Genomic DNA, 9,824 nt, shown 5'->3' on the forward strand with positions numbered 1-9,824 from the left:
AGGCATATACTTCTCTACTAACTCCCAAACTGCAGAGGGCCCAGACATTGTGATAAATCCCCTATTCGACTTCACTCAGGGTAGTTTTGCTTCTCTCTGAATAAACCCTAATTGTTAGAAAAATAAATATACTCTAAGATTCCACAGGAACAGAATGTTAATGGAATCTTTATATAATGCATTTATAATTAAAAACATTAAAGACACTATTTCCAATGTGGTTAATGGTAGTCCACGGCATAAAGTGGCAAAGGAGTTACTTAAATTATTACTTGTAAAGACTTGTATCCCGTATCTGTCAGAGATAAAATGTTGGAGGATCAATAAGCTGCTATCATAAAGCAGTTTCATGAAAATAACATGTATAAAGTTTTGTTTTATTGGATGTTTTTTAAGTTCACTAAGTGTCATAGGCAAAATTCTGAGGGTCTACAAGATTCCTGCCCCCTGGTGTTTAGCCTTGTATATTCCTCCCCTTGTGTGTATATAGAAGTTGTGAATGCGACAGGTTATCATTCCCATTATTAATTTACAAATGAGTTGGCCTGTATGTAATGAAAAGGAGATTATATTGGGTGGGCTTTACCTAGTTCGATGAGTCCTTAAAACAAGGTGAGACAGACTCTGCTTGCTGGTTTTGAAAAAGCAAACTGCAAGATTGCAGAAGACACCACAGGGTAGGGAACTGCGGACAGTCTCTAGAAGCTCAGAACAGCCCTTGGTGGACAGCCAGCCCCTAGCAGTTGAAAAAGCAGGGAGTTCAGTTCTACCACCATAGGGAAATGGACTTTGCCAACAATCCAAATAAACTTAGAAGAGAATCCTACATTTCAGATGAGTCTACAGGTCCAATTGAAGACTTGATTTCAGCCAGGTGAGATCCTGAGGAGAGGACCCAGATAATCTGTGCTCAGACTCCTGATCTGCAGAAACTGAATAAATTTGTGTTAAGCCATCAATTTGTGGTAATTTTGGGGGGAAACAATAGAAAATTAGGATGGGTTTTGTTACCTAGAAGTGGAGTGCCTCTGTGACAAATACCTAAAAATGTGAGAGTGGCTTTGGAATCAGGGAGTAGGCAGAGTCTGGAAGAATTTTGAGGAGTATGATACAGAAAGACTAAATTTCCTTGAACAGACTGCTAGTAGAAATATGGACTTGCACAATGGTGCCAGTGAGGGCTCAAAGGAAATGAGGAACACATAATTGTAAACTGAAGGATGAAGCGTCCCTGTTATGTTATATTTAGGAAGGAATGGGACACTGAAAATTATAATGGGCAGATTTCAGTAGCTGGGGACCTTGATTTTCTAATATTTTGCTAAGCCTCCCTTGCTAGTAGGAGCAGTATCTCTTCCTTGTCTGGTCTAATTCTGCCTGAGGGAATTTTAGTGGCCTTCACTGTGGCACTGTTGTTAGGGACTTCTAATCCTCTCCCAGCTCTAACTCCCCACAACTCATTACTTCTAGATCTGTAACTAGACAAATTCCAACAAGGCCAGAGAGCAAGGTACAAAGTAGGATCCATAGAAGGTCTGATGCACACAAAAGCATTACCAAGATTTTGCAAATGTATGTAGATAGAAACCTGGGAAGCATGTGTCGCAAGTAATTCTAAAGGTGTTAGGTCAGGTTTAAGAAGTATAAGGTTAGATCAGGCTGAATGTAGGTTCCCTAAATAGACATTCAACATTTAGTATTCATATCAATATTCAACAGGCATTAGCATTCAATCACTTAGGTCAAGCATATAAGAAAACCTCTAATATTTTGCTTTGTTGATTGATTTGGACCCAAATGTGCACTATACTAAATGAAGGGGAAATACCAGACCTTTTTAAGTATGCTGTAGATTAAGGTATCCAAATGCTGAAGGAGATTGGGATGCTTGAATGGATTTATCATGTAAAACTTGCTGACTGTGTCCCATAGAGGTTACAATAGATAGTCTTTTCTGAGTATAGGAAATGCATTCATGAGTGAAACCCTTCCGTGCTTGAATAGTTCTGTCATGGCTATTCTTTGTAAGCCAGGAATGATAGTGGCAACTACTGCCATTGAAATGAGTTCTCCAAATTTAGTGAAGATAATCAGATCTGGGTGAAGTTGTGACTCTTCATTGCCAAAGACAAAGCACACATATTTACTATAATGGGTGACCAAGTCAATACTCTGACCTGTAGAGATTGTGGGCATTGGCTAGTTGAACATTGTATCAGTAAACTGAAATGTGTAGGTAGCCTACTGAACTTGTATTAGTAACTAAACTCCAAGTTTGGTTAACAAAAGTGTTAAATCACCATAACAGAGAATCACAGCCTCAGACTTTAGCTGATTCACAGGTGGTCCTTTTATTTTTAATTATAATTGACATACAATATTGTATTAATGTCAGGTGTACATATGGTAATATTGATTACACATTTATATATCTTACAAAGTGATCACCCCAATAAGCCTAGTACCCATCTGGCACCATACATAGTTATTTCAATGCTATTGACTATATTCTCTATGCTGTACTTTACATCTCCATGACTGTTTTGAAAACTGACAATTTGCAATTCTTAATACCTTCATTTATTTCTCCAATTACCTCCACAACCCCTGTTACCTGATGACCATCAATTTCTTCTCTGTATCTATGAGTTTTTGTCTGATTTTTTAAATTCATTTATTTTAAATTTTAGATTCCACATATAAGGTTCAGGGATCATTTCTGTAGTTTGTTAGAGATAGTCTTTAATTAAAGAGAAGGCCATGTCCCCTTAAGGAAGGATCCTTCCATAAAGCCACATAATAAATACTCTTTTTTTTCTTACCTTCTCCTAAATATCATGTGATGATTATCAGGTTGACTGTGTTGGCAAAGAGGAAATAGTCATATTTTTGAGGAATTACTGGACCCTATCTCTGAAATGATCTTAATCCTAGAGACCTGTAATGTCACCGTGATTCACCAGTCAGACTGGAGGCTTATGAAAGTCAAATGAGAAATGGACTTTTGGCTTGTTCTCATTTCACAGAGGGTCTAGTGGATCCTTGAATCTGTCCTGTGGTTATTTCCTGTAATTTGGAATTGTCATACTTAGCAACTGGCAAGATTTACACAGTGATTTACTGGGGTCTTGTAATAAGAAAGGTCAAGTAGAAGCCACTAGAACTAGTTCTGTCAACCAAAAGAGTAATTCAAGTCAATCTTGAGGATTCTGCAGAGATTAGTGACAATCTACATACTTGAAAAGTGTGAGGAAGGTGATTTGTGCTACATTCTCATTCAACTTGCCTATTTGGGTCATACACAATCCAAATGGATCTTGGAGAATAATAAGGGATTATCTTCATCTCAAAAACATGTTGACTTGAGTTGCAGCTGCTATTACAGATGAAGTTTCATACTGGAATAAATTAAAATATCCCTAAGCCAGCACCTGATATGCAGCTATTAATCTGGGAAATGCTTTCTTTCTCTCTATTTGTTAGTAAAGACCATCAAAAGCACTTTTCTTCAACCGAGCTTACCAGTAATAAGTCATTACTTCCCCACCTTATAGACATGGAGCACACTAATCTTATACATAGACAAGTCTGGAGTAACCTTGGTCATCTTTCCATTCTACACAAATGATCTATTACATTGATTAATTACATTGATGGCATCATGCTGATTAGATAATATCCCAGTTCTTAGGATGTAGCAGGTATTCTGGATATCTAGTTAAAACAAATACATGGAAAATTATGGAAATAATTTTTTTTTTTCCAAAACTCATGCACCTAGGAAATGTTGAAAGATTACTTTCAAGTTGAATGATACTTTACTTCCTCAAGCCTCTCAAATGACTAAGAAAGAGACACAGGCTGAGAGGACCTCTTTGGAATTAGAAGCTCTACTTGTACATACTAAAGTGGATTGTCTACCGAGTAACCTTACCAGCTGATATTTTTTAGTGGCTCTCAAACAAGAGGATGCTTTGCAAAGGTCCAGCCTATGACACATAGTCCGTGCATAGGCAGATCAGATGGTGTTTACATTATCTAGGGTAGACTGATATTATATTGCCTCCTCCTCTCTCTCAAGCCAGATTTATGGACTTTGCAGAAATTTCATGAGTAGTAGCTGATGACAAAAAAAGTGGTTTGTTTGTTGATGTTTTTGTACAGTGCACTGGTACTATTTGAAAATGCACAGATGCAATACTATGCTGGGGTTACTCTGGACTCACCCTAAAGAAAAGCACACCAAATGTTTTTATACCATAATAAAAGAATATCAAGAACTTTAAACAATATACTTGGTTGGTAATTTTGTGTGGAAAGAGAAATGGCTAGAGGCATAGACTTCCTTTGATTCATGGACAGTGGCTAATGATTTGGCTAATGGTTATGAATTTAGAAAAAAAAAAAAAAGAAGGAATTTTTTACAAGATAGTCTGGATAAGTGGTACATGGAAAAATATTTCTGAATGAGAACTGGATCAGAAAATATTTGTACCCTGCATTAAAACCCAACATAGTTCAAGGAGAATCACAATAATCAGCTGGACAGATTTTCTTAGCTGCATCCTCCCTTGACCATTGGGCCAGTGGACTAAGAGCTGGTAGCAGCAGTGATGATAATAATGGAAAAGGCCAGCAGTCTTGACTTTGATCAACAGAGTTGTTCTAGGTAGAGCTATAAATACTCACCCCTGTCCTGGCACCATAACCTGGATTTGCTAGTCAATTACCTGGTAAATTAAATGATTAATTAAATGAGATTTCCCCAGTCATGGAACGGGTAGCATTTTATTCTCATTGAAATAGACCCTTATATTACATATAGGTTTGCCTTTCTTGTCCCCATTAATTATGTCTAAAACACCATTGATACATTTTAAGAATGCCTTATTTACTAACATAGTATTCCAAGAAACTCATTCAGAGCAATTGAAGAACAGCAAAGGACTCATGTTCATAGAATTTGTTGGCCTTTCCATGTACCCTGGCTTCAGTGATGTTATGACCTTTAAAACATTCATGGCTGCCATGAATTGGGCATGAAGAACTCAGCAAAAAAGGAGGATAATGTTGATTTTTAAAAATTGAGAAACTAAAAGAAAAACACCCCCAAAAATCTAAATTAAGAATTTTCTACCAGCCAAATAGCTATTAATCTGAAGTCAGGGTTCTCTAAGGAATCAGAACAGAACAACAACAACAACAACATATATATATATATATACACACACATACTAGAGGCCCAGTGCACGGATTTGTGCACCAGTGTGGTCCCTCGGCCTGGCTTGATGGATCGGCCAAACACGGCTCTCCAACATCCCATGAGGGGGCCAGGGAGGGATACAAGAGGTTGATCAGCCAGGGAGGGACTGCAAGAGGGCTCCAGGGCATGTCTGGCCCATCTCGCTCAGTCCTGATAAGCTGGAATCCCAGAAGCATGCTAACCTACTGGTTGGAGCGTCTGCCCCCTGGTGGTCAGTGCACGTCATAGTCAGCAGTTAAGTGGCCTTAGCATATCATTAGCATATTATGCTTTGATTGGTTGAATGGATAACTGGACGACCAGACACTTAGTATATTAGACTTTTATTGTATAGGATACTAGAGGCCTGGTACACTGATTCATGCACTATGGGGTCCCTTGGCTTGGCCTACGCCATCTTGCAATCTGGGACCCCTCAGGGAATGTTGGATTGCTGCTCCTGAATTCTGCTCCCACTCATCGTGGCCCCACTGTGTCTACCTCGGCCTTGTGCCCAGTCATTCCAGATGGGGAGAGGCTTGTGTAGCTGCAGCGGCGCTTGCCAGCTGTGAGCCCGGCGTCTGGTGCCCATTGGTTAGCTGAGTGGGAGTGCACCAACCACCAGGGGGCAGCTCCTGCATTGAGCATTGACTCCCTGGTGGTCAGTGCATGTCATAGCAACTGGTCAACCACTCGACCAGTCTTTCGGTTGTTCGGTTGACCAGTCGCTTAGACTTTTATATATATGGACTAGAGGCCCGGTGCACAAAAATTTGTGCACTAGGCGGGGGGGGGGGGGTCCCTCAGCCCAGCCTCTGCCCTCTCGCAGTCTGGGACCCCTCAGGAGATAATGACCTGCTGGCTTAGGCCTGCTCCAGGGTGGCAGAGGGCAGGCCTAATCCCTAGGTGCAGCCCCTGGTTGGACTCAGAGCAGGGCCAATTGGGGAATTGGGGCGCCGCCCCCTGTCATGCACAGAGCAGGGAGGACTGGGAGGTTGCAATGCCACCCTCAGTCACGCTTAGGATAGGGCCGATTGGGGGGTTGGGGCACCGCCCCCTGTCACACTCAAGGCAGGGTCGATGGGGAGGTTGCGGCGCCACCCCCCGTCATGCACAGAGCAGGGCCCATCAGGGGGTTGGGGAGCTCCCCCCTGTCACCCACAGAGCAGGGCCGATCAGGGGGTTGGGGCGCCGCCACTGTCACACTCAGGACAGGGCCGATGGGGAGGTTATGGCTCTACTCTGTCACACACAGAGCAGGGCCCGTGGGGTGAGGGGGTTGGGGCGCCACACCCTGTCACACACAGAGCCGCAGGGCGATCAGGAGGTTGGGGAGCTCCCCCCATCAGGCACAGAGCAGAGCCGATCAGGGGGTCGGGGCGCCTTCCCCTGTCAGGAACAGAGCAGGGCCGATAGGGAGGTTGTGGCACCGCCCCCTGTCATACACAGATCCACAGGGAGATCAGGGGGTTTGGGCGCTTCCCCCTGTCATGCTGATCCCGGTTTCAGGAGACCTCGAGGCTCCACTGATCCGGTGCTGGGAGACATATTACCCTTTTACTATATAGAATAGAGGCCTGGTGCATGGGTGGGGTCTGGCTGGTTTGCCCTGAAGGGTGTCCCGGATCAGGGTGGGGGTCCCCACTGGGATGCCTGGCCAGCCTGGATGAGGGGATGATGGCTGTTTGCAGCTGGTCACACCACCCTTCAGGGTGGGGGTCCCCACTGGGGTGCCTGGCCAGTCTGGGTGAGGGGCTGAGGGCTGTTTTCAGGCTGGGACTGAAGCTCCCAACTGCTCCTTTTTTTTTTTTTTTTTTTTTTTTTATTCTGAGCCAGCTTTAGCTCTGAGGCTCTAGCTGTTAGGCCTCCGCCCCTGAAAGCAGGTATCTGGTTTGTTTAGGTTCTACAATCGAAACTCTGTATTAACTCCAGGTCTGAGATCCCGGCTAGCTGAAAGCTGGTTTCTGGGGTTTTGTTTAGTTTCTATTTTTGTAACTATGTTTCAAACTGCCAGCTCAGAGGCCTGCAGCAGCAGGCGGGGAACGTTGGAGTCCTCCGTCACTGAAGCAAGCAAGCCTCATGTTAGTTTCAAGTTGCCTGGCTGCCGGCCGCCATCTTGGCTGGCAGTTAATTTGCATATCTCGCTGATTAGCCAATGGGAAGGGTAGCGGTCGTACGCCAATTACCATGTTTCCCTTTTATTAGATACAATACTTTGAAATTGGAACATATATGAATTGCCTCACATCTGTATGAAGGTTGAGAACTCCCATCATCTGCTATGTGTGAGCTGGAGAGCCAGGGGAGGTGAACATATAGTTTCAGTTGAAATCAGAGACCTGAGAACCAGAAGAACCAAAGATACAAGTTCCAATCTGACTCTGAAAGCCTATGAACTGGGAATGCTGATGGTGTAACTTCTAGTCTGAAGGCAGAAGGTGACCATGTTCTGACTCATTCAGTCAGGCAGAGAGTGAATTCTCCCTTCCTCTGCCTTTTCATTCTACTTAGGCCTTCACCTGATTGGATAACGTCCACCCACACGAGGGAGGGAAAATGCTTCATATAGTCTACCAATTCAAATGTTATTCTCATCCAGAAACATCCTCAGAGACACATCCAGAAACAGATTAACCAAATATTGGGCCACCCTGTGACTAGTCAAGATGACACATCAAGTCAGCCACCACAGATGGATATGGAACTCAGTCATGTTGATATTCAAAGCACATTCTCTTTCCAAGTCACTATACACCTTCCCTTTTAACCAGGATTATAGGTACATTATTATCTAGGTATATATATACTTCCATAAGAAAATGTATACAACTTCTTGTTAATTATTCTTTCTTTCCAAGTTGAACTGAACTCACCTTTACTATTCCTTTATTTCCTCCACTGAAATAGAACTTAAAATACTTATAAAAACATCTGTTTTAAACAAGACTGTATTTCAGCATTTTCTCCATATCCTCTTGTATTACCTACAAAACAAAAGAGAGGTATTTTATAATTTTCTAAAGAATTTGAAAATTCCTTTTGTCTTTTTAAAGAATCTTGGAGATAGGTATAACCCCCAAACTCAAATATACATGTTGGAGCTGCCAAAAAGCAGCTGAGGCTGAGCAGAAGTTATCTGAATATAATTGAAGACAGAAGCACAATGAATGATGAGAGCGCTATCCTTGATGTAGTTCAAAAAAGCACAGACAAAAAAAAAAAATTACAGTTGAAATGCTCATTCTGAAGTCAAAAGCAATACTGGATAAAGTAGCTGTTTGATGCAAAGAAGCAAAGGACACAGACTTACTACAAAGAATGACAAAGATGGGCCATATTTTCAGGAACCAGCCTTCCTTTGTGGCGAGAAATAGTCTCCCACTGTTTATGTGAGCACACAGCTGCCTAGAATAAAGAGAAGTCTTCCTTTAGTCATAGTGCGTGGCCACATGAAGAAGTGCTGACTTCAGATGTAAGCTGAACTTCCTGGAAACTTTAAAAGATGATTCAGGAGTTTCAGTAGTCCCCTTTCTCCTTGCCCCTTCCTCCTGCTTGAGATTCAGATGCAATGCCAGAGCGGCAGATCAGATAGGAAGAGCTTCATAAGATAAAACTGAACTCTCTTGTTTAAGCCAATATTGCTTTGCATTTTCTTTAGGATGGCAGCTAAATCTAATAAAAGTAATTTTTTACAAATATACATGGGTTCAAATTTCCTTTGATGGCATTTTCAAGATGAAAAAATGGTAACAATTCTGATCACTTACAAAACAAGAAAAGTTTTATATAAAGAATAATAAAAATGTACATGTTAAGCAAGGATAGCATAGTCAGCAGCTAAGATATGAAGTTCCATTCTTTTTTTGAAATTGCAACACAACCTCTAGATTTCACAAAAAGAGGAATTCCAAGTGTGGTATCTTTATGAAGAAGTTGCCCATAGATTGGTATATATTTTTTTTTATTCAATGACTTCAACAGATTTTGTTTGTCTGGGTAGTTTTAGTTTCTGTGGAATTGGGATGCTGTCCCTCAAATATGATACTTCTAATAATTAGTTAAGAAGAAATAAAATACACTATTTGCTGGCATTTTTACATTCCATACATGCCTAACTCTTAAAACATATTGTTGAGCAGCAAATATTAAGATGCAATGATATTTACAGAAAAATATACCTAATGAAAATTATACACAGCTACATTCATGAAATGATATATGTTTCAGACACACACACAGGCACATCCACTGCACACATTGAAGTGAAGGCCTCTGAGGGACATGTGCTTGGGGAACACAGACGTGCGCATGGAACTGAAGATGGTTACAGGAGCGAGGGACCGTGTTTAGATTGCTAGTTCCCATTTGCTGCGAGACAGGTTAAGTTTGAACTTTCAATCATAATATTAGAAAAAAAGTATATACATATATACACACAGAAAGGTGCTTTTAATATGTTTTTGATTGATTGTTAGAGAGAGAGAGAAACATTGATCAGCTGCTTCATGCATGCCCTCTACTAGGAATCGAGTCCCAAATCCTGGCATGTGCCCTGACTGGGAATCAAACCCCAGGGACCTTT

This window comes from Myotis myotis, unplaced genomic scaffold (assembly GCF_014108235.1).
Source record: "Myotis myotis isolate mMyoMyo1 unplaced genomic scaffold, mMyoMyo1.p scaffold_m19_p_3, whole genome shotgun sequence".
NCBI lineage: Eukaryota > Metazoa > Chordata > Mammalia > Chiroptera > Vespertilionidae > Myotis > Myotis myotis.